Below are 26,078 nucleotides of genomic sequence, written 5' to 3' on the forward strand. Positions count from 1 at the left end.
TGTTAGGGAAAAAAGTTATCTCAACTTCACAGCCCTTTGGAAAGAAAAGAAGTCTTGTAAGTCATGGCCTGGTTTTTAACCCATGACATTTCTGGAAGCAGTGGAGGATAGACGAATAGGGCAAAGGGGGCATTGCCCCGCCAACTCCTGTCTATCGTCAGCCAACCCCCACCCAGAGTGCGTCCCTTTAGAGTGCCACCAGAGTCTGTGATGTCAGCAGCCAGAACTTACTGGAACTCAGTTCTGGCATCTCTCAGGTGAGCAGCATTGCCATTATAAGAGGAGGAGGAGGAGGAGGAGGAGGAGGGGAAGAAGAAGAAGAGGAGTTTGGATTTGATGTCACGCTTTATCACTACCCTAAGGAGTCTCAAAGCGGCTAACATTCTTCTTTCCCTTCCTCCCCACAACAAACACTCTGTGAGGTGAGTGGGGCTGAGAGACATCAAAGAAGTGCGACTGGCCCAAGGTCACCCAGCAGCTGCAGGTGGAGGAGCAGAGACGCGAACCCGGTTCCCCAGATTACGAGACTACCGCTCTTAACTACTACACCACACTGGCTCCCAGAACAAAGGAGGCATTCATGGTGAGTTTAAGCGCCTCTTTTTCTAGAAAAATAGTACTGCCCCTACTTGTCTACTGCCTCACATCCAGTTGGGAGATGGCTCTGTCTGTCATTGGCTCTGGCTCCACCTACCGTTGGTCTCCTTGTTTTCTGCCCTGTCAATCCCAATGAGCACCACCCACTACTGATGGCAGGTGATCATTTCCTGTCTATATTGCAGTCCCTGCAAAAGTGGGTGATGAACAGGGTTGGGAAGCTGTTTTAGTCTACCCCTAGAAATACATATACAGAGGGAATGCTGTGGCTCCAGCTTCACTAAGGAGCATGAACACACATGAAGTGACCAGCTTAATCAATGCTAGTGAAAAGCTACCAAATGTGGGAATATGTGCCAACTTCTGTTCACGTCCATATGGCAACATTTCCCCTTCCATGAACTTTTGCTTGTGGTTCGAGGACCCGATCCCCGCTTTGTGAAATAAAGACACACAGACACAGTGTATAAGGTTAATGGGCAAGAAAAGGCCACAACTTTATTGATTATAGCAAGTGAGAAGGTATTGGCTTAGGCATTGGATCACGACAGATTGACTCCACCCCCTCGAAGAGGGGGTGAGCCCGAAAGGGGGTTTATTCACCAGAAGGTGGAGCCTGTTGATTCTAATACAACTATAAGCTCTCCCCTGATGTCACCGAGGGTCGTGCCATGGCCTCCCGCCAAGCAGGCATCGGACAGGATCCACGACTGCCAGATTCCTTTAACGGAATACCCTAATTTGAAGGGGTAGGTGATGGCCACACCTAGCTCTTCCACACACCAACAACACATTCCAATGCCTAACCGCCACCCAAATGGCTGGTGCAGTGGTATCTTAAACCGCACACCATGCCCCCTCCAAGCCGCCTGGTTGGGCGCTTACCTGTGGGCGTGGTGCGCCAGCCAGGTGAGTGGGGCAGGGGGGCATAACGCCCCCTGCATGATGCTGTGATCGTGTCCCGCCCACAGCACCTCCCCTCCATGAGGAAGAGAGGCTTTACAGGGTCAAGGAAGGTTGTGCCTTTCTGAAGTGTGAAATCTGTTAGTTGCAAGTCATGCAACTAGGACTGAGATGAGCGTGGGGATTGGTGGAATGGCTGCTGACATCACAAAGACTCTGGTGGCACTCTAAAGGTAGGAAAGACAATTATATTTCTGCATACAGTTTCAAAGAGAAAAAAATACTGGCTGAAGACTTGCAGGACCTCCAACTGCTATCAGATACTTTCACCTCTCAGTTTCTCTTCAGTGATGCCAACAAATCAATTCAGAAGGAAAGGGAAGAGTCCCAGATGAAATGATAGAAGATTGTGCAAAACAGGTGAGGAAAGGGGGAAGATCTTTTTTCTTATGGAAATTATCACCATTCCCAATAAAAGGAACAATGGTTACACAAGTATTAAGGCAAGGTAACAATTGTTACTCAAACATTTCATTATTGCACTGTAGGCTGGAGATGCCAAACACAGACCTGAGGTACAATTGCTGTTTCTAACATCAGAATTACCTGGTTAAAATTCAGCTGCTCTGTGAAGCAACTAAATCTGCTCAACACCATCTGGCAGCTACGAAGTGGGGGGCAGGGTGATCTACTTTCTGCACAGGTATAATTAACTGATATTTCACTAGCAGAATGCAGTACGAGACATGAAATACACATCCCATTTAAAGCACTGACATTCTGTGACATAACTATATGAGACCTTCAGTGTTTCAGTTTTAATATTTCTGAAGGCTTTGATTTCATTAGTGTAGCCAGAGAAAGTGGTAGAAGGGGCAGCCTGTCATGTCTACAATAAAGTCTATTAAATATAAAGGCGCTGAAATAGGCATTCACTTTATAATGTATAGCACAGTGCAAAACATGAAAGGTTGGCCACAGAACACATTTTCTGGAGAGCTTCAGATAAATCTGCTACTTATTTATCTCTTACACCGATCAGCCAATGGTCAGACTAGGGGCTGCAGTCCCACAACATCTGGAATGCAGCAACTTCATCCCTGAGACCCTTAAATTTACAATATGGACTGCACAATGGCAACATCAGAGAAAGGAAAGGGGAAGGTCGCTAAAGGAGCAAATTGAATTTCTAAAGTGTGATACGGGCCTTTCCTTCAATGAATTCATAAGGGGTTAGTGAATGGGAAAACTACTTGCCTGGGGTGTTTCCCCCCACCTCTCTCTGTCACTCCAAAATTGGTTCTATTTCTGCTCCTGTTGAAAGTAACATAGATGCCAGAAAGTTGGGTAAGACGGAGGAGTCCTTTATTTAAAATATTTATATGCCACCCTACGTCCAGAATTGTTTCTAGTCTGGTTCCCAGTAATAGTTTATTTGTGGAATTATTTATTTAATAGAAAGCTTTTGTCAGCTGCAAAACAGCCCTCACAAGGCAGCGTACAATTCTAGAACAAAACATAACAACATATCATATCATCCCTTTAAATACGTGCACCCATTAAAAGGAACAATGCAAAATGATCCGCAGTGTAGCAACTAATGAAACGCAGAATGTAATAAAAACATTTTTAATATTACAGCCATTTTTAAAAACAACAGCAACAACCCTAATAAAACACGGAAAATAAACCACAGCAAACAGAAGCATAGAGATGCTTTCCAAACAGAGAGGTTTTCACCTGGTGCCTAAAGGATAATATTGTTGGTGTCAGGCCAGGCTCCCTGAAAAAAGGCATTCATAACTGGGTCACCACAGCCCCAGTGGCCCTCTCCCGAGGGTCTCTGCACCCTCACATACTGGATGTTTGAAGGAAATGGGAGGCCTTGTCTGAAGCCCCTGGCCCAACCAAGACACAATGTCTTCAGAGCATCGGAATTTCTCCTGAAGAGGAAATATTCCTAAGCATCATCTAAACCAGCATTAGGGAAGGCCCACAAGCCTAATTAGACTGACCACCCCTCCCCATTTTGCCTGCCCTGCAAAGCCATCTGGAGGATGTCACAAGCAGTCAGCTGGATTTGGAAGTTTCTGCAAAGGAGAAATGCCTCTCAAGGGAAGGCGTAAGACTTTTGATAAAGCTTATCAGACTTTATCAGGGGGTTCCATTCACCCCTAGATCAGAAATATTGTGGGAGTGCAGGAACAGGGTGTGCTTGCTGCAAAAATTACCCTGGCTCACCTTGTTCTCTGTATGAACAATTGTAGCATCTGCCTGCCTGCCTACGCACTGGGCTTTGCTGATGGTGGGCGTAATAAACAATGTTTATAACTCCCATAAGAGGTGGAAAGCTGGCATTTCCTAACCCACACTACTAGAAAAAAGAAAGTGGGAATTTCTCCTCACCCTGACACCACCTTCCAAAATGTCAGCAGCAGCCGGAAGCATATTTGTGACTGCAGAATGCAACCTATATTTGCTAGTAATTTGGTCAGTCATCAGGTATTGCTTTTTTCATGTACCAACATTTCAAGTGAATTCATATTAGGTCATGTAAAAAAAGAAAAAAAGAATCAGTATATTTTTCTCCTCAGTTTTAACTGTCCAATATCACCAATACATTAAAGATGGACTGAATTTCTAAATATATTCTGTAAAGTCCAAAATCAAGCACGTGAGATTTAGGAGAGGGAGACAACAGGCAACTTATAGTTGTATAACTTCGATGTTTTAATCAATGTCCACACATTCATTGGTGTACCTATTATAATGCACTAGGCACTGGAAGGCAATATTTATAACAAATATTTAATGTGGATTCAGTGATTAAATAGGCAAATTTAATTTTGACGACCTTCTCCCCCCCCCCCGGGTAATCAATGTAGAAGTGATTACATGACAAAACTAGAGTGCTTTTATTTTATGAAAAGGCAAATCAAACAGAGAAACTTCACCTTTCAATTGAGCAATACTGATGAATGCACAGACCGTTTCCCAGGGATTAATGGACAGCTGAGACAGTTGATGGCTGGAGGCTTTTGCTTTGGGCCATTAACCTCAGGTGGTCATTAATTCTGCTAATAATGCCATGTGTCTTGATCATTATTGCGCTTCTACCATGATGGAGTAGCAAAGGTTCCATTTGAGAATATTAAAATATGCATTAGAAAAAAAAATTTTTTTTCAAACCTCCTGGTTTGGTAACCATGACACAGAACAAAAGAAGCCAATCAATCGCCTGATTAAAGTAATTTAGTGGTTTCCATCTGTTTTATTTAAAAAGCTCACCAGCAACACCTTTTTTTCTGTTTGCGATCTGCCTGGTAGAACACTTATACTGGGAGTGAACAGCCCAATCCTGAGGGCTGCTCCACACTGCACATTTATCAGCTGACAACTGCAACATCCTGTGACAGCCTACATGAGTGAATGGTCCATCCTAGATCAAACATCTGAGGTAGAACTCTGCATCGCCCCGTGTACAATCTATTTCCATTTCTCACATTTCAAGTTCACTGTAGCCATATATGGCAAAATCAAATGAGATGCCCATAGATGTGGGAACATGCTCGGAGAACAGTGACACCAGTAACTAAGTGCCTAGGATGGGGCAAAATGGCAATCATATCAATGTTAGGTTATGCTGAGGTTGCAGGCTGATCTTGAGTCACTGCACTAGCCAAGGAAGATAGATTCCAACTGATACAGATAATGGTGATGCTTAGGACTGAACATGGAATCTTCTGCATGTGATCTACCTGTGAGTTATGGTCTTTATGGCTGTGAGACAGATGCCTCGGTCAGACTCGGTCATTATGCATGGAAGACCAGGAAGGCAAGGCAAGTGTTCAGGGAAGGAAGCAGAACCATGGACAGCTCCAAGTAGCATTGTGCAGAATTCAGGCTGACTAGATAATAGCATTGAAGAGCAATAGGCTCGTGAGGATATTGCTCACTTGAAGGTCTGGGTCCAAATGAAGGTTTACAGGCCAGCCAAATTTCCTAGGTCCGCCCTTTGATCCTACCAGACACATTCCACCAGAGCAGTTCTTATGAAAGTAATTCTTGCACCTAGTCTTCTTCAGTGCTTTTCTTCTTTTTCTTTTTAAAAGTTAGAGGTACTCTCATTTTGACTCAAGAAAATCACTGGGAAAGGAAATGAAGTTTCCATTGGAGGTGGTAACAACGAAACTGACCAATCACCGTGATAGATTCCTACTTCACATATTAAACGCTCACTTCCATCTGAGACTCAGGAAACACCGTGACAGGAAATGAGGCTGCCATGGGGGTAGCAACGGAACTGATGATTCACCATGCTAGAGAAGAAACTAACATTTTTTTTAAAAAATTAGTTTATTCTCCCATTAGATTCACAAAATGTTTAGGGGCATTGACTATAGTTGTTTTAGCCTGAAAATCTCCAGCCCGTTCTGTGATTGTTTATTATGTCAAGAAAATGTGACAAACTTAACCACTGGCTGTCCTGAGGTATTCACCAAGAAGCATACAATCATAGAATTGTAGAGTAAGGAACTATGAGAATAATCTAGTCCAACCCCCCCCCCCCGCCGCCACCGTGCAACTTTATCCAACTTAGAGCTCGAACCCACAACCCCGAGATTAAGAGTCCCGTGCTCTGAACTAGCCTGAAGACATAATATTTAAAAACAAGGTCTCTGACTTCCCAATTTTTCTGAAATCTAAATGTTGAGATCATCCACACAGATATTTTTTTTTTCTAATTCCTGATGAGAAGTGATTTTTTTTAATCATTTCTGCTAAAAATGCAAACAATTCTCATACATTATATGCAATACCACACATATGGCATAATGTGCATAGTAGATACATGCACACTCTAATGTAACACGTAAACAGATACCATAATACATATAACCATATAAGATGCTTTTGTATCGATTATTATAAAAGTACAGGGGTACCTTGGTTCTCAAAGGCCTTGGTACTCAAACAACTTGGAACACAAACACGGCAAACCCAGAATCAAGTGTTCTGGTTTGCGAACTTTTTTGGAAGCTGAACGTGCTCTGTTTTGAGTGTTACACTTCCAATTTGAGTGCCATGCTTCCGTTTTGAGTGTTACACTGAGGGACGCCTATTTTTGCTATTTATTTTGTGTTTTTGTTTTTGCAGCTTTTTCGGTTAGTTTGTTTTTGTGACTGTGTGGAACCCAGTTCAGCTACTGATTGATTGATTGTGTGACTGCAGTACATTGTTTATTGCTTTCATTTTATGGATCAGTGGTCTCGTTAGATAGTAAAATTCACGTTTAATTGTTGTTTTAGGGGTTGTTTTTAGAAGTCCGGAATGGATTAATCCATTTTACATTACTTTCTATGGGAAAGCGCGCCTTGGTTTTGGAATGCTTTGGATTTGGAACGGACTTCCAGAACGGATTAAGTTTGAGAAACAAGGTACCACTGTATGCTGCAGAGATATAGTAGCACATGCAGCTTGACCCATTTACTGTATATGTCACACACACACACGTATTTTTTCATACAATTTTGCATTTCAGACAATGCACAAACGGCTTGGACACAAGCAGCTGCTAGATGCAAGAGACAGACTAATGCAGGCAAAGCTCAATTGGTTCAGGAGCACCAGATTCCGTGCGTAAATCAATTTAAAATGGACTCCTCCTCCTTTTAAATGGACTCCTCCTCTATCCCAACCTTTGTTGAGCAGGAAATGTCTGCAAGAGGTTTTCACTTACATTCACTTGAACATGAGTAGAGCCCTCTAGGAGATTAGTGAGCTGATAAAGCAGGGTCTTCCCTGATCAAGTGGAGAGTCCTACTGATGTTCATGAGAATATCAGCAATGACCCACAAAGGGATAGATGTGTTGGCGCCAAGCCATGCGTATGCCGTTCTCACCATTTTTGGAGGGAACAAATTTGCCACACCCCTCCTTCCCTGGAAGAAGAGGAGAAGTGGTATCTCCCATGGGGAAAACATTATGGTTTGATGGGCGATTTTGCCCAATGGGGAGAGGTGGTGACAGGCTATTTAAGATTGTTCCGCCCCACACTTGGTTGAATCTGATTACTTAATTGGTCTTGTAGATCCTCAAGTTGTCATATTTAATAAATATAACCTATTTATCCACATTTTTTGTCTTCCTTGTGTGCTGGTAATGTGCCCTTGCCCCACTTTTAAACATTGTATTTTCAGATAGATGGTTGAACGTGGCTATTGTTCTGACACATACTTAGAATTATCTTGTGCCTTCTCCTTCAACACAGGCCCCAACATCTCAGGACTGCCTCCGAACATACCATGTTCCTAACTGGGTTTAGATCTACTTCTTTTTCAGGTTACTTTTTTTTTTAAGAACTTTTGTACTAGCTTATCTGCATGAATACAAAATATATTAGAATAAATTATTTTCAAATGAATGTAAAAGCTCGAGGTTTTTCGACACTGGGATGATTAAAGTTGATTATCATAGCTAAATGTTGACAATATAATATATTCCCCAATTATGCCTCTGAATACTAAATCTTACATTGCAAATTATTTGCTTGTCATTGAGCTCCTTTTGCTTAAAAATAGTGTCTATTAAATATAGGGTTTTATTTAAAAAATTCAACTCACATGCACCAAAAGAAGAAAGAAAATGTAACCATCAGTATATCAGTAATCCAGTAGTCCATCACTACATCACCTGGTCTACTTGTGTATAGGTTATTATTTTAAATGTATGTTGGGAAAAGCAATGGAGGAAGGAAAGTTTCAGATGGGGGTTTGAATCTTTGTAGCTGAGCTCCAAGGTCACTGGTTGCAGGGATGCCACAAGACCTTCACTCGGTTTTGGCATGTTTTCTTTGAGCACAAATATACTACACTATGGCCCAGGAGCCTACATGCTGTTATTATGTCAGGACACATTACCAGCAGATGAGAGGAAAACATGTCTTTCAAGCATCCTTGTGCTGATATCCCCAGACAAACTGAAATAGTTACTGAGTCTGTCCACTGATTTAAGAATCTTAGTTGATCATTCTTCTTTTAATCAATTACATAAATGTGCACGTTACAATTTCTATAGGTCTCTTTTTGAGTTAATGAAACTAGTTTGGGTGAACTTACAATTTGCTGTGTGATCTACGAGTGTCTACTCAGTACTGCCATTAAGTTCATCAGGGCTTACTCCTAGGTCAGTGGCTAGGGGAAACTAGCCCCAGTAAATAGAAGCTATGCTCATTATTAGAAGGAAAGGCTCTCTTTAATATTTTCTTTCCCCTTCCTTATTAAATAAACACAGCAGAACCTCCAAAGGCTAAAAAATAAAGAAGTTTTGCCCTTGTACCTCAGCTCCACCAAGTAATCAACTAAACCTTTGGTTGATTAATCTACAGATTAAACAAATGAAAGTGTGCAGACCTAATAGAAATGAATAACTGGCTCAGGTTAATGATGAACAATTGGCTGGTCTCTCAGATCTCATTAGCCTTTAGTGAGTGTCATCAAGAAAGCAGTCATTTGGGTGAGCCTTACAATAGCCTCATTTTTCTGAAGACTGCCTGGTTTCTGCAGTCAGTTGAAATGGTGTGCTGGAGGAGGAGAGTGGGGCCTCCACAATGCAGAAGACATATATACTTTCTGGTAAATACCAAATCACATGAATTGGTCCTCCACATGATTTGCAATTCATACTGAAGGTCATGATCACACCAGGGAATATTTCATGACAGAGGAAAGCGGTCTGCACCAAGTTCCACAACATTTATTTCAGTGTTGTCCTAGCTGAATTAGGAGTGGTGTGCATGCATTGCTAAAAGTATTTCCAAAGCATATCGGAATCCTCAAAGCTTAAAAATAAGTGATGCAGAAGCAACAGGTTATAAATAAAAACTGTCTGCTCACGAATCTTGATCGGATAGATTTCACGAGTGGTAGACAGTAATGCTCTCTGTCACTCAAAAGCTATTAAATTCTAACTCAGCAAACAGGCCTAAATAAATAAGGGCAAGATTTGATTTATGTTTCATGCTAGAATGACATCTTTGGGAGAGCTTTTCTTTGTTTTCTGCACATCTGAAGTTCAGAAAAATGCATCCCAGGTTTTCAGTAGTTCAAAGAGAAGAATTGTGTAGCTGTTGTTCACCTACTATGTGGTTGTATGTAGAACAAACTGTGTATTCATTCCTTATGTAGACAGCCCTAGCGTCCTGACTTCACAATACACTAATGGAATCTATATTTGCAGTAACTATCCAGGAAACAGATGTTTGAGAATAGAACTACACTGGTGGCAGCAAACACAGACTATGGGACACATACTGTTGTTTATTCACCATACAGAAATTGAAAGGGAGAAGGCTTTGAGAGGGAGGAATTAAGTATGCCTCATTAGGGCTTTATAATTTTATGAGTGAAACTTAATTTTTGCAAATTTCTTCAGTGAGGGGTCTTAAAAATATATTTCTTGGTGCAAAGAATTCAAATCTGCTTTTATTTATGTGACTGGACAACATTTAGCTTGGTAAGTCTACATTTGATGAAGAAGCACAGAAACTGCTTTTGGAAAACCAAAGAATTATAATGCTACCTTCTGAAAATAACAGGTGAGGAGGAGGAGGAGGAGGAGGAGAAGGAGGAGGAGGAGGAGGAGGAGGAGGAACAGCCAGTGCACTCTGGCTAGAAAAAAAGAGCCCTGGTTATAGCATAGTACCGATGTAAGGTTGCAGTGAGGTGTTACAATCCATGCTAAATACACATCAATCACAAATTCCAAATAAAAGTTTTTTTTTAAAAAATGGGATAGACTTTAGGCAAGGCTAGCCGACTATCAGCCAGAGTGAGGCAGCCACCAAAGATAGCTGATTTGGGGTGTCACGGAAGGGCAGCAATTTTCTAGTTATTTAATTTATTGTTCTGTTTTCCTGCCAGAGAGGAGAAGAAATGGCTTTTCTGCCTCAGCTACCAAAATTGTTAGGGTGTGAAACCTAGACGCTGGCAAGTTAGCAATGTGATGTGACTTTAAGTAGTCAAGCTCGTTAAGTTGTTAAGTTGCTCAGTATATAAAGAGTGTTTGTTTTCTCTGCCTGTGGGGGCGTGAAGCAAAAATGTCTGAAAGCTCCGGAGGTATTTCTGTTATCTTTCTGCAATAAACCTGTCTTTGGAAAGACAGGCTTCCCTGTGTCGTTATTTCTTTGCTGCTGAGACTCTGAAGCCTGTACTGCAACAAGAATCTCTGCACTGGACTTAATTAATGCTCTGCAAAGAGAGCTGTTGCTGGTGGCGCAGCGGAAGCGTTTACTGGACCAGTACACAAACTCTCTTAGGTTATGGATCCGTCCACGTTTCTACAGCTGTATTGTGTGCAGAGAAAGTGAAAGCAGCTTTCGGATGAGAGAAGACCGGCTTGGTCGTAAATCCAGCTCTTAAAGGCTTCAGAGGAGGCTGGAGGCGTCTGAAAAGTGAGTAAAACAAATCCCAAGGGGAAAGAGAAGCAAGGGCACACAGAGGGAGTAGCAGCACACCCCAAGAATGGCAGTGGAAAATTTCCAGGTTCCCTTTACAAAGTTGAACTCTGCTAATTACGTGCAGTGGTCTAAGAGGGCTCAAGTCTGGTTGGAAGCCAAAGAAGTGTGGGCTGACTATGTCCAGAGGCGAAAGCCGTTTGTGGCTGTTGCAGCAGATGCCACAGCAGAGCAACAGGCTGCTGCACATGCTCAGAACAGGGAACATGATAAAATGGACACTAAAGCTAGATGCATGTTGATGGTATCGATAGACTATTCCCAATTACCTCATGTGGAAAATTTAAGGTCTGCATTTGAAATTTGGGAAGCTCTTAGGCGAATTCACCATAGATCCACGCCCGGAGAGAAGGTGAACATTATACGTGCTTTGTATGAGTTGAAACTGAAGCCAGGGGATGGTGTGGTTGAACACACGTCACAGATGACTGAGTATTTCAACCGACTGTCATCTTTAGGTGTGAATTTTCCTGAAAATATTAAAGTTTATACTCTGCTTAGCAGCCTGCATGCAGGGTTTGAAAACTTAGTACTAACTTTACAAGTTTTGCCAGAGGACCAGCTGAATATGAATTATGTGACTGGTAGATTGTGTGAGCAAGAATATCAACATCATCGAAAACGTATTGATAATTCAAATACCCCAAGGGTTGGATGTTCAGATAATTCCCAGCGTGGGGAAACTAGCAGGCAGAGCTGTAAGGAAGCCTCACAAGTGTCTGCTATGGCCAGCAAGTCATGTTTTCGATGTGGCAGCAGGTTTCATTTGATAGCAAAGTGTCCAGAAAAGCAACAGGAATTTCAACAGTCCAAGGCCAGTTTCCGGAGTTACAGGGGAAGACGACATGAGAACTACAAGAATCAACGATCCAGAGGGGGAGCAGGTGCTGATAAGGGACTATCTGCAATGGCAGCACAACAGAGTCCTAAAAGAAGCCAACAAACCTTGAAGTGGATAATTGACAGTGGAGCAAGTCACAGTTTAGTTCCAGCGACATCTAGGGGCCACTTGATGAACTGCAAGACATTGCCAGTTGCAAAAACCGTGACTATAGCAGACAATAGTAAACGAGAAATGAACCTTAAAGGCACAATTTATGTTAACTGTTTGCAAACTAACCTTCCTGTTTTTGTTCTTCCAGGAATGAAGAATGGACTTTTGAGTGTGTCATGCCTGGTAAAAAGTGGTTTTAAGGTTGAGTTTGAAAATGATGTGTGCACCATTTCGAAACAGGGGAAGGAGCGAGTTAAAATTCCCTGTGAGGATGGGCTTTTTGTTTTGGATGAAGAGCAGTTAGCAGCAGGTAGATGTTCAACAGGTGAAGCGCAAGCTAAGTGTGTAAATAAGGCTCCTCATACAGGTTGTGCACATCTACTACACAGAAGGTTAGCTCATATATGCTTTAAGTATGTAAGCAAGATGCCAGATTTAGCTGAGGAGTGTAACATTAAACCCTGTCCAAATTTTCTGGATTGTTGTGCTTGTAAACATGCTAAGGTTAAGACATGTAACTATCCTAGATCTGATAGAGTAAGCAAGAAACCCTTTGAACTTGTGCACACAGACGTGTGTGGCCCTATGCCAGTCAAATCGCTTGGAGGTGCGAGATTTATGCAAATTTTGGTGGATGATTTTTCAAGGGCTAGTTGGGTTTTCTTTCTGAAAGAAAAATCACAAGCAGCTTCCATCCTGATGGATTGGATTGAAGAAGTTGAATGTAAATTTGACACCAGGGTACGTAAAATACAATCAGATCGTGGTGGGGAATATGTGAACCACACGCTGGAGACGTGGTTAAAAAGGAAAGGTATAGTTCATAGACTTACCAATCCCTATTCACCACAGGAGAATGCAGTTGCCGAAAGAAAATTTCGAACATTACAGGAAGCCATTGCTGCTTTGCTGTTTGATTCTGGACTTCCACAGCGTTTTTGGGCTGAGGCTGCACTGTATGCGAATTATACTTTTAATAGAGTGTACAATAGCACAGTAGGCAACACTCCTTACTTCATGCTATTTGGAAAAAAACCAAAAATTGATCATCTAAGAGTTTTTGGATGTCGTGCTTATGTGCTGGTGCCTAGGGCACAACGTAGGAAAGGCGATCCTAGGTCTAAAGAAATGTTTTTCTGTGGTTATCAAGCAAACACAAAAGGTTGGAGATTTGTGAATGTAGAAGGCAATCAAACGAAAATCACAATCAGCAGAAGTGCGGAATTTTGTGAACAGGATGGTTGGAATAAGATTCATGGAAATCCTGACATACTATTTGATGTGGTGAACAGTAACAATGAAACTCAGGCCCCAGGGCAGGTATTAGTTCCAGAACAGACTGAGGAATTTGAGTCTGAGGACAAGGGTGAGAAATCGCCTAGTTCACCCAAGTCTGTAAAGTCAGAATCTTCTAGCTCTAAAAGTTCACCTGTACAGCAAGAGAGACGTGTAAAGTCAGAATCAGAAAGTTCTTCAACTACTAGTGACAAACAGGTGACGACTAGTGATTCTGGGTCAGAGGGGGAAACTGAAGGAACATCGCAGGAACTGTTAAGGCGTTCTAAGCGTACCAACAAAGGTAAACCTCCTGAAAGGTACCAAGCTATTAGTGTTTGGGCTGGTTTGGCAAATTGCGAACCTGAAAGTTTTGAGGAGGTTGAGCAATTACCCCAGGAGGAGGCCAGTAGATGGCGTGAGGCCATGCAAAAGGAGTTGAATTCTATGAAAGAACTGGGTGTGTTTTCCATCACCAAACTGCCAGAAGGTGCCAAGGCAGTAAGTTGTAGGTGGGTGTACAGGATAAAGACAACAGCGATGGGGAAACCAGAGTACAAAGCAAGGCTTGTAGCTCGAGGTTTTACGCAAAGAAAGGGGTTACATTATTCCGAAGTCTATGCACCCACTTCAAGGAGTGAAACCCTACGGGCACTATTAGCAGTTGCTGCTCAGAAAGGGTTCAAAGTGAATCAATTTGATGTCTCTACAGCTTATCTTCATTCAGACTTGGCTGAAGAGCTCTATATGGAGCTACCGCCAGGATTGAAAGTTGGTAAATCAAATCAGGTATGGAAACTACATAAATCTATTTATGGACTCAAGCAATCTGCTCATAATTGGAATGAGTGTTTGAATGACGTTTTGGTAGGCATTGGTTTTAGCAGGAGCAAGGCTGACAATTGCTTATATTTCAGAAGTTCAGGAGATGCTCAAGAATCTTTGCTTGTTTATGTAGATGACCTGATTTATACTTCAAAGACACAAGAACAAGTAAAAAAACTAGCCAAAGAGTTAAATAAACACTTCAAAGTTAAGAATCTTGGTGATGTGAAGGTCTATCTTGGTGTTCAGATAGATAGGACCAAAAATGGCAGTTTTCTACTGAATCAAAAAGGCAAGATATTGCAAATGTTGAAAAAGTTTAACATGACAGAGTGTGCAGGTGTTAAAACACCAATGGAAATGGGTTTTGTAAAAGACAACGAGTTCAAGGATAGTGCTGAATTCAAGCGTGCTGAAATCTTTCAGTCAGCACTGGGAAGCCTACTTCATCTCTCGCAATGGAGTAGACCAGATATTGCTTACGCTGTTAACTTACTCAGCAGAGAAGCTTCGAAACCTAGTGTAAATGCATGGAAAGGAATTCAAAGAGTGTTAAGATATTTACAATACACCAAAGATTTTTGCCTTGAATTATCTTCAGAAGGACAAGCACAGATTACTTGTTGGGCAGATAGTGATTGGGCAAATTTAAAGGATAGAAAATCAGTGTCTGGCTGTGTAATAAAATTTGGTAACTCTCTGATTGGGTGGAGATCCAAGAAACAGAACCTGATTGCTTTGTCGTCAACAGAAGCTGAGTTCTGTGCCTTATCTGAGTTATGTAGAGATCTAGAATTTTACAAATGCTTGGCACAAGAGATGTATGAAAAGGCCATCACTCCAATCACTGTATGGGGTGATAATCAACCGTGTCTTAAGTTAGCACAAAATGGGCAGTTTAAAGGTCGTACAAAACATTTGGATATCCGCTTTCAAAATGTTTGTCAAACGGTAAAAGCAGGAATTGTTAAATTAAATTACTGTCCCAGTCATGAAAATCAAGCTGATGGTTTTACAAAACCGCTTGGGTTTCAGCGGCATGAAAACTTTTGTGAAGAAATGGGTCTGAAGTAATTTTGTTTTTTGTATTGCCAGCGAGAGGGGGTGTTAGGGTGTGAAACCTAGACGCTGGCAAGTTAGCAATGTGATGTGACTTTAAGTAGTCAAGCTCGTTAAGTTGTTAAGTTGCTCAGTATATAAAGAGTGTTTGTTTTCTCTGCCTGTGGGGGCGTGAAGCAAAAATGTCTGAAAGCTCCGGAGGTATTTCTGTTATCTTTCTGCAATAAACCTGTCTTTGGAAAGACAGGCTTCCCTGTGTCGTTATTTCTTTGCTGCTGAGACTCTGAAGCCTGTACTGCAACAAGAATCTCTGCACTGGACTTAATTAATGCTCTGCAAAGAGAGCTGTTGCTGGTGGCGCAGCGGAAGCGTTTACTGGACCAGTACACAAACTCTCTTAAAAATGACTTAACAGTGCACCTTGCCTTTGCAGAGAGGTGTGTACAGAGGGATTCTGTCCCAACATTTGCTGCTAGTACAGCTGCATTTCGGTGGATTATAGCAGCCTGCTTTTTAAAAATGCAGCTTCCAGTTTGGGAAGCGGGTCTCCTCACCAGAATCAACATCTCACAGCTGGCTCCCCTGTCTCTTCCTGAAGGAGCAACAAAGAAGCAATGATGGTAGGTGGTAATGGTGTGAAGTCATCTTACCTGGTCTGCCAAGTTCTCTGGCTCCAAGTGCTGGCTTTGCAACACTGGCCCCTTCTCAACACACCTCCATGATTGTGGACTACATTGTAAAGCCATTCTGTGGGCAGAGGCGCATTTAGGGGAGCGTGGCCGGTTTGCCCACCCTGGGTGCCAAGGCAAGAGGGTGCTGCTGGAGGGGTGCCACAACACTGACTTAGAACAGAAGGCCAGAGGTGGGAGGGAGCACCAGATTTTGGCTTCACACTGGGTGCCGCTGAAATTTGAAAGCCCAAAGTCCCCCACTGCTGGGGGTCCCAAGTCACTGTAGGTATTCTTACCAGCTTTTTTATGTCCTATTGTTGTCTGAGTTAGAGCAGAGTGGAAATTCCACAGAAATATGCCTTCCCAAGTGTTGTTTTTTTTCTCACCACCACCAGTCTGAAAGAAAAATCCACTTCCAGAACTTTCTCTGAATATGCACCACTATTTCTTCTGGGGCAGCTGCCATTTCACACACACACACACACACACACACACACAGCCTTAGAATGACATTAGGTTCAGGGTTTTGTTGGGGATACAAAATGGTGGCTGGGCTGCCAGCATAACCTCAGGGGCCTTTTGCAGAAGCAGCAAAACAAAACAAAACTTTTAAGGGAGCGATGGCAAGGGGAAGCTGTGTTCTTGCCACTCCTCAGTGATCAGCCCCACCCCTGAGAAATTCTTAGAGAATTTCTCCTCCCTCTGGAAAAATTGTTGAAATGTCTCCCTTCCACGCCATTTTTCTGCCCACAAACAGAGTAGATAATGTTGAGAGGCCATTTGTGCCTCATTCTATCCAGGATTCTTTGCTACTGCTGTTCAGTGTTCCAGTATGTTTCAGCGGGTATTAGTTACAACTCACAGCCATGTTCTGCTGGTAGCTTTGAGAAGATTCATTGTCATAAAGGAGATCATAATTAGAGAGTATCATCCTGGCAAGCAGTAGCTATCTGTTCCTTAGATACCTACCATGTAAAGATGCCTTTGGTGGAAGGAGAGATTATAGAAATATAGGTGATTTCATTTGTTAGCAATATTACAAATTTCAGAACAACAAAGAATTTGCAGTTAGTGTTTCTTTCAAGAGCTTTTTAAGCATACGGCTCAAGGCTGGTTTGAACAAAATCAATTAACTGGTTTTTGGTTTTTTTACAGTTAGCATTCTACTACCTGCTGCATTTATTTCTGATGATTAAGAAGTTCCTGCAGTGAGGTGTGATTCTGTGGATTTGAGCTTTGGGCTTTCAATAAAAGGTATCTAGAGATATCTCTTTATTCTATTAAGAAAAGCATAATGAAGTAGAATCTTTAGATCATAGTGTGGGGCAAACCTAGCAGGGGGTAAGAGTTTTCCGCCTTCCTCTGAAGGAGGAAGATAGGTACTGCCTTTTAGTACGAAGAAAAGTGCGTGTGCCATTCCTGATCACAAATGGAAAAGGCTTTATGTCGAACTATTCAGTTAAACATTTTAAGAGGGGGCACCTTCAGGGAGGTGCAGAGGGGTGCCACCAAAATGGCACCACTAGGGAGCCTCATCTGTTCCGGTTACATCTGAGACGAATAATTTATGGCTCATCTATATCCGGTGGCTTGGAATGTGCACCATAATAGAAAACAGATAAAGAGGATAACAAGAGACCTCTGAATGTGTTGCTATTTTGGGTATTGCTTTTAATTAGCTAACTGGTGGTTTTCATGTTGAGTAAAGTAGTGATTTAACTGGTGTTTTATCTTAAAATGTAGCAAATGAATTAGTGGATGATATCCCTGTTGAATTACTACTCAAGTAAATGAGGGATGGGGAATCTGTGGCCCTCCAGTGGTTGTTGGACTACAGCTCCCATTGTCCCTCACATTTGACCATGCTGGCTGGGGTTGATGGGAATTGGAGGCCAACACAATCTGGTTTCTCTCTCCCTAAACTAAATGATGAACTAACCGATCAACTGAGCCAGGCTTCCTCAAACTCAGCCCTCCAGATGTTTTGAGACTACAGTTCCCATCATCCCTGACCACTGGTCCTGCTAGCTAGGGATCATGGGTGTTGTAGGCCAAAAACATCTGGAGGGCTGAGTTTGAGGAAGCCTGAACTAATCTGTGGAAAGAGACAAGGATATCCACTGTCTGCTTTGGCAATAGGACACTTCAAAATAACCTAATACTAAAGGTGTTGTGATAAACCATACTGAACTGAAGAGGCCAATTTGTGGGCACCACTGTCTTTAATAGGCATATCATCACCTGAGCCATTGCTGCATGAGTCCATGGTGGTTATCAGACTCCAAGATTCCTCATTCTCCTTCCCCCATCCTCACTCCAGCACACCAGAGGAGTATCATTTTTTGATCTGATTTATTTAATTATTAAGGACAGAAAAATTGCCTTGCTTGATCTGATCAAGCATGCTTCTTTCAAAGAAGCAACCTCCCGGATGCTTATAGAAGATCAGAAGCCGGGCACAAAAGAGATGGCCTTCTCCTGTTCTTTGTCTTCTGCATCTGACAGTCTGTACCTGGAGGCTTCATTTATCCACAACAGCAATAACTGATGGTAGGCTCATTCACCATGAATTAAAATTATTAATGTTGCAGGCTTCACGTTAGGACTGGAGGATTTAAACCTACAACCTCAGACGGAGGCTTCCTGCAAAAAGGATAGTGCAGCAAAAATCATAGCATATTTAAAGGACAACTTTCAGCCAACTGCACTTGCCCACCCAAGGATATCACTGAGAGAGGCCCTTCTCCATGTTCTGCCACTGTCAGAGGTTCAGCTGTGTGTGGTCTTTAATGCCCTTCTCCACCAGAACAGCCATCCATCCCCAACTTTGCCAGCATTTTAACAATAACTACCAGTGATGCTAATGCCCATTCAATTCAGCCTTCCGTCCAAAGTGATACGTTCCTTAAAATTAATGGCTGCGGATGGTGACTGAAATGTATTTTCAGTAATCTCAAGCAGAAATGGCATAAAATAAGGCAAATATGCACTGCAGCTTGGCACACTGGGACTCTGTCTCCTTGTTCCATTCATTTATATTCGTATCAGCAACACCAGACTGTCATTTAACCAAAGGAGCTCATCTATCAAACCCAAGATTGCTATTTTTTCAGTGGCTAATACAGATGGCCAAATCAAATACCGTTAGGAAATAAGGATCTTAATGGTATATGTGTTATACAACATGCCATAGAGCGGGTTCCTGGTCAAAGTAATGCTCTGCTGTAGTGTCAAGAACATCTGCTTCACTAAAACACTCCTCTTTGGCTAAGTAGTGCAAAATCTAAAGATGGCAACTTTCCCAGTATTTCAAGAATACTGCTCAGGACTAGCTCCAGGGTTGGGGGGGGGGGTCTCACAAAATGCTGCCTGAGGTGCCACTTTCAATCTCACACACCCCAACTTCAGACTTACTTGACGGAAGCAGTAGGTGGTTTATGAAACCATCACTTTAAATCGTCCACGGTGCCATGGGTACACCAAAGCACTGTGGGAAATGTTGCTGTTTGATTTGTCTTTTCTCAGACCAGCAAAATCTGACTAGAAAACTTAACTTAGCTCAGTCCAGACACTGAGGTCCTCCTCTGAGGGTCTTCTGTTGCTTCCCTCATTGTGGGAAGTGAAGTTATGGGGAACCAGGCAGAAGGCCTTGTCAGTAGTGGTGCCCTTTCTGTGGAACGCCCTCCCTTCAGATGTTAAGGAGATAAAGAACTACATAAAGTTTAGAAGACATCTGAAGGCAGCCCTGTATCAGGAAGTTTTAATGTTTGTTATTTTACTATGCTTTATATGTGCTGTAAGCCTCCCAGAGTAGCTGGGGAAACCCAGCCAGATAGGTGGGGTATAAACAATAAAAATATCATCATCATCATCATCATCATCATCATCATCCCGCATTTGCTTCATATTTAAACCATGCATGTACCTATGAGATAGCCACTGCACATGCACAGATGATAGCTTCACAAATAGGAGCTTTGCAGGGTGGTACAGAGGTGAGTTGCCAACAAAGGTCCGTATAGTAAAAGCTATGGTTTTCCCAGTAGTGCTGTATGGAAGTGAAAGCTGGACTATAAAGAAGGCTGATCGCCGAAGAATTGATAATTTGAATTATGGTGCTGGAGGAGACTCTAGAGAGTCCCATGGACTGCAAGAAGATCAAACCTCTCCATTCTTAAGGAAATGACCCCTGAGTGCGCACTGGAAGGACAGATCCTGAAGCTGAGGCTCCAATACTTTGGCCACCTCATGAGAAGAGAAGACTCCCTGGAAAAGACCCTGATGTTGGGAAAGATGGAGGGCACAAGGAGAAGGGGACGACAGAGGACGAGATTGTTGGATAGTGTTCTCGAAGCTACCAGCATGAGTTTGACCAAACTGCGGGAGGCAGTGGAAGACAGAAGTGCCTGGCATGCTCTGGTCCATGGGGTCACGAACAGTCGGACATGACTAAACAACTAAACAACAACAACACAGAGGTGAGTAAACATGTTTGTCAAGTGAAGACATCCTCGCTGCCTCTCTGATGTGTACATTACGGTGCAAGTGCAACTTGAAAGTCAGAGGTGGGAAATGGCTTTGCTGTGCTTAATTAATGTGTACATACCCCCAGTCTACAGATCTATAAACCTTTCTGCAAGCTGGTTCACCCACTGTACTTGGGACTGGAACTCAGGGCTTGCAGTACAATGTGGAGGCAGAAACTTTATTGCATGTACAGTGGCCCTTTTTGAACAGAACTGCGCAGAATGCAATGTGTGGTTGCTTCCTGCATCCTTTTAAAATGCATTTTACTTAGTGCTGTTGTGGTATGCCGTGCTCTGAAGCCCCTCCAAGAAGCTTTGCACTGCAAAAACAGGAAAAAGAGAGCTTACCTTGTAAGTCAGAGGAGAAACCACGTTGGAATCTAGCAGGCCATTGATGGAGCATGGCAAACTTAAATGGGTCATCCCTGGTGGAATTTGTTTTCTTGCTTTTCAGACCCTACAGATTATCTAACCAGATAATTGGAACAATAAAATAGTGACAAATTGGCAACTCTAACAATGACTGCATTTTCAGTTGTGCTGCAGGGAAAGTGGTAAAAACATTGTAACCAGCCTACAAAAAGGGATGACTATGTTCTCTTTATTGCAAGTGACTTTGGGAAAGCATGGGTGCCTTCTCTAAATCATATCCCGTTGTTGCACTACTTGTATGATGCTTTATGAGTGCAAGCAGGAGAATGGGTATTCTATATGCATCATTATTGTGTACTTGGCATTACTACAAAAAGAGATTCAAGGGACACACCTTGAACCAGCCTTCCGATTGTGTCCCTCATAATTTAATGTTTGGCGTTTTATTATATTGGAAGCCACTCAGAGTGGCTGGGGAGGAATAATAATAATAATAATAATAATAATAATAATAATAATAATAATAATAATAATGGCATATATGTTGTTACACTTATACCTCACTTTTTCTCAAACGAGGACACTTCTCCCCTCTCCGTTTTATCATCACAAATAGCTTTGGCTGTGATGTAGCTTAGGGTGAGAGAAGGTGATTGGCCCAAGCTCACTCAGTAGGCTTCATGGCTTACTGGGGATTTGAACCCTAGTGCCCCATGTTTCTGTAAGAGAAAACACTTGACCATTTGGTTATGTGTGTGTGAGAGAGAGAGAGAGGGAGGGAGGGAGGGAGGGAGAAACAGAAGCTTTGGCAATAGTTAATTTAAGGAGGCAGACATATCTTTTCATTCAGCACTACAATAAAATGATGGTTGAACATGTTGCACATATTCTCTCTCACAGTTGTTGTCCTCCCTGGGCCAGATGTTATCCGCTTTCATCAGCCAAGCCATCTTCAACCATTTTCTCAACATGAGCCAACCAATTCCCAACTGCCACATGAACACAGCTAGCTTCCATAAAATCAACATTCCAGGGTTACCCCTGGCAACCTAATGGAAGTGGGTTTCTTTCTCTGAGCCTCATAAAATTGTTACTGATCAGGTTCGTGCACACCACTACCAATCCAAATTATAGCATTAATGGAAGCCTGTTGGAAAGGGCATTAGTTTGATGCAGTACATTAGCTGGTATGTAATGGATGGACAAATAGGGGGTGGGTCAAGAACTATCATAAAACACTGTGTACCAGTGTTTTAGGGATTAAACTGAGACCTAGGAAGATGCTTCATTCGGATTTTTCCTCTACTATGAAACTCACGAGACAGCCTCAGACAAAACCAATATTCTTTCCTCAGGAACCACTCAACACTGGCCTACATCACAGGGTTTGTTTTATTTTAGTTTATTTATAATATGCCTTTCAAAATAATCCCTCCCAAGGCAGCATACAACAAAAATATTGAATTAATGTGTTTAATTGAAGTCATCACTAAAAATGTATGTAGTGTACAGCAAAGTGGAAGATCCCCAGTTCTCCTTGACCCGCTTCTAGGATCTTGAAGTAGAGCAGAGCAGCAGAAGCCATAGACTGTAAGTAGCAAGGTTCAGTATGTATTTACTGATTTAACCCACAGTGTATTCAGCCTACACACGATGGACCTGATTCAATGAATGAAATCTGTTAGCAGAAGCCAATGCAAAGTCTACCATTAACCAATGGGCTTTCCAGCCCTCTCTTCCCTTGTGTGCCCCCTGCACCTGTCCAATTGGCTTGGCAGCAAAACCCAGAATAGCATGGGGGGGAGGGGAGATCATTCCATCTGGCAAGCTGAAATGCTTGTACAGATGGAATGATCTCCTTAGTGCTATGCTGATTTCCTCAAAATACATTTAAAGCACAACTGAAGCACATTCTGTTCCTGAAAGAATTCTGGGCACTGTAGTTTATTAATGGTTGCTTGGAATTGCAACTCCATTAAGTGTACCTGACAGTGCCCAGATTTTTTTGCATTTCTCTCCAGATTAGGGATTTAAAAGAAATAGCTTTATAAGTTGTGTGTCTTTCCCAATTTGATTCTCTTACATGAGTTTTGCATGTATTGTGGTATTTTATGCATTGTGACTTGCAGGGTTTTTGGGGGTTTTTTCATAGTTTGGTCATTATTTATTGTAATTGTTAAGAGTAAATTTCTGTTTAATTATCATTTGCTGATGTTTTGAGAGTTAATTTTATTGTGTGCTATTATATCCTAATCGATTATTGAATATTACTTTATTTGATACAAGCTGTTCCATTTTAAAGTTATGTTTTGCTACGACTTTTGTATTGGGTTAGATTATTATAGGGTGTGTCATTTGCTGTATATTTTGTTGCTGCCAACCACCTTGCGTATGTTGTCGTTTAGTCGTGTCCAACTCTTCGTGACCCCATGGACCAGAGCATGCCAGGCACTCCTGTCTTCCACTGCCTCCCGCAGTTTGGTCAAACTCATGCTGGTAGCTTCAAGAACACTATCCAACCATTTTGTCCTCTCTCGTCCCCTTCTCCTTGTGCCCTCCATCTTTCCCAACATCCGGATCTTTTTCAGGGAGTCTTCTCTTCGCATGAGGTGGCCAAATTATTGGAGCCTCAGCTTCAGGATCTGTCCTTCCAGTGAGCATTCAGGGCTGATTTCCTTAAGGCAGTATACACAGCAAAAGTGAAATGAAATGTGCACACACAGCCTAATAAGTGGCAGCCATGCCACACGAAGGGGAATCCGCATTCAAAGAGACTGTGGGAACTGAGAGCACTCTCTCTCAGCAGGCGCATGTATCATGTGCACTGATTATGAGACAAAGGTATAACAGCGACATGGCTGAGTGGGCTTCATTTGTCTAGCTCTCCAAAGCAACATAAATAGGCCCCAGCTGGTCATCCAATTTTGTGTGAGTAAATATATTAGCAATGTAATTGTGGCACAGCTGAGTAAATCAGTGATATTTGCATGCCAGCACAGGTGAGACCCAATCTTTATCACTGCCTGCTCATATATCCCCTCAATCTCGTTTCATCAGCTCGTAAGTAGCCCTTATCCAGTAGTCTCTAGTGAGCGCTGACAGATGCACAAAATCAAGATAAAGGGGGCCAAGTTCAAAGGAAGCTTTCTCCAAAATGTCTCACCATGGTGGGAAAAGGAAAGGGGGTTCTCCTCTCAAATTCTACCCTGGCAAATGAGAGCCTGGCAGTCACTTAGGCAGTTCCTCATCAATCCTCCCTCTTTGCTCCTTTATCCACTTCCTTCTACAAACTTCTTAGGCCATAAGAAAAGGAGCTGCATATTTGACCCCGTCTTAGCAACCTTTTAGAAAATCATATTCAAACAACTTTTCCCCAAAGGAAATGGAACTGTTGTTTTATTTCCAAATGCTACAAAACAGCCCAAAGACTGTAATTGCTACTTCAAGCTGACAGTTATTTTCAGAAGAAGCATGCCCCTAATCCTACTGATGGTTTGCAGGTCACAAATAACATACAGCTGTCAAATTCCTATTGAGATAAACATGCAAACACTTATTTAACTACTTTATGACTCTGAGTCTCTCCCTGCCCCCCCCCTTTTTTTACCAACCATAGACATTTCATCTACATAATATCTTTTGAAATTAGGGCAAGAAATAGAGATTTCGCATACCAAAATGAGTTTTTATTCTTCAAAAGGAAGAGCTCTGCCCCATTGTTGTCCTTCCATGATATATTGCAGTGCTGCTACATCAGAAGAATGTGGGGGATGGATGGATGGATGGAGAAGGGCAGCAGGACAGTGAGGTGGAATCGGGATGAGTGAGAGTACCAGAAAGGAAAGGGCTGGTGACCAAAAGTGCTTGCTGTGTCAGTTGATTAGGTAGGGCATTATCTCTCATTCTTTATTGAGTGTCTGCATACTTCTGTTTGTTAAGTTCCATAAATATACACAACAGTTGGTTCAATTAATGTTCAGTATGTGCTGATTCAGGACTGCAGAGCTTGAGGGAGTCACACTCTGGTCTCTGCATCACATGGGCAAAGTGAAGGACAACCAAGCACTATCTATTGGCTTCTGACTGACCTGCAATGTGGGTCTAATGCTGCTGGATGACACTGAAAGGTTCTTGTAAACCTTCTTCTCCTTCTTTGGCGATCACTCGTAGCTGAGTAAGATTGTTTTCCATAAACACGGTTTTAACAATGAGTCCGTAAGTGACATTGGTTTCCAGGCAGGAGTTGATCTCGGTGTGGATTTGCCAAGCGTGCCTTCCTCTTAGCACATCTCTCCCTTGTGTCCTGAGTTTGAGTGTCTTCAAAGCCCATAACACCTTTGGTAAAGGCTGTTCTCCAACTGGAGCACTCGCAGGCCAGTGTTTCCCAGTTGTCAGTGTTTATACTACTTTTTTTTTAGATTTGCCTTGAGAGAGTCTTTAAACCTCTTTTGTTGACCACCAGCATTACGCTTTCCATTTTTAAGTTCAGAATAGAGTAGTTGTTTTGGAAGACGATCATCAGACCACATGACCAGTCCAACAAAGTTGATATTGAAGAATCATTGCTTCAACACTGGTGATCTTTGCTTCTTCCAGTACACTGGTATTAGTTTGCCTGTCTTCCCAAGTGAGTGTCTACTATCATATGAAAGAAGGTGTAAAAATTATCAGAGACACCGTTGATGGAATCTTTCGAGGAGTTGGAGTTGGTGTTTATAAGTGGTCCATGTTTCACAAGCATATAGTAAGGTTGGTAGTACAATAGCTTTGTAAACAAGCACTTTGGTAAACCACTCCCAGTATGAGCTGCAGTATTCAGTGCGAATTACACGGCAGAGCTGATACGAATCACTCTATTCTAGCCACAGCCCCTCCCAACATACCTTATGGAGAATGAATTGTATTTGGTTTGGAATTTGCATTAGTGGGTATATACAGTGGTACCTTGGTTCTTGAACTTAATCTTTTGCAGGAGTCCATTTGACTCCCGAAACAGTTTGAAAACTAAGGTGCAGCTTCCAATTGGCTGTGGGAGCTTCCTGCACTCAGGCAGAAGCCATGTTTAACTTTCGGCTTCCGAAAAACATTCACAAACCGGAACACTCACTTCCAGGTTTGCGGCGCTCGGGAGCCAATTTGTGTGGGAGCCAAGGCATTTGAGTACCAAGGTACCACTGTATATATGGTATATATGGTACCCTGCTCAGGGAAGTTTTCAGTGTGTGATATCTTAGTGTATTTTTGGTCTTTGTGGAAGCTGCCCAGAGTGGCTGGGGAAACCAATCAATCAATCAACCTTTTTATTCAACCGTCAGTCAGAAAAAGTACATTTATCAATACAC

General features: G+C 42.3%; 1 long non-coding RNA gene across 1 annotated transcript; it reads left to right on the forward strand.

Annotated features, from left to right (window-relative positions):
* Nucleotides 1-464: 464 nt before the first annotated feature.
* LOC310706680 lies at nucleotides 465-3,691 on the forward strand. The gene is made up of 3 exons (XR_014526055.1): nucleotides 465-583; nucleotides 1,603-1,920; nucleotides 2,049-3,691. It is a non-coding gene; the product is annotated as an uncharacterized lncRNA (long non-coding RNA).
* The last annotated feature ends 22,387 nt before the right edge of the window (nucleotides 3,692-26,078 follow it).

This window comes from Podarcis liolepis (assembly GCF_965112155.1).
Source record: "Podarcis liolepis genome assembly, chromosome: 5".
Lineage (NCBI taxonomy): Eukaryota > Metazoa > Chordata > Lepidosauria > Squamata > Lacertidae > Podarcis > Podarcis liolepis.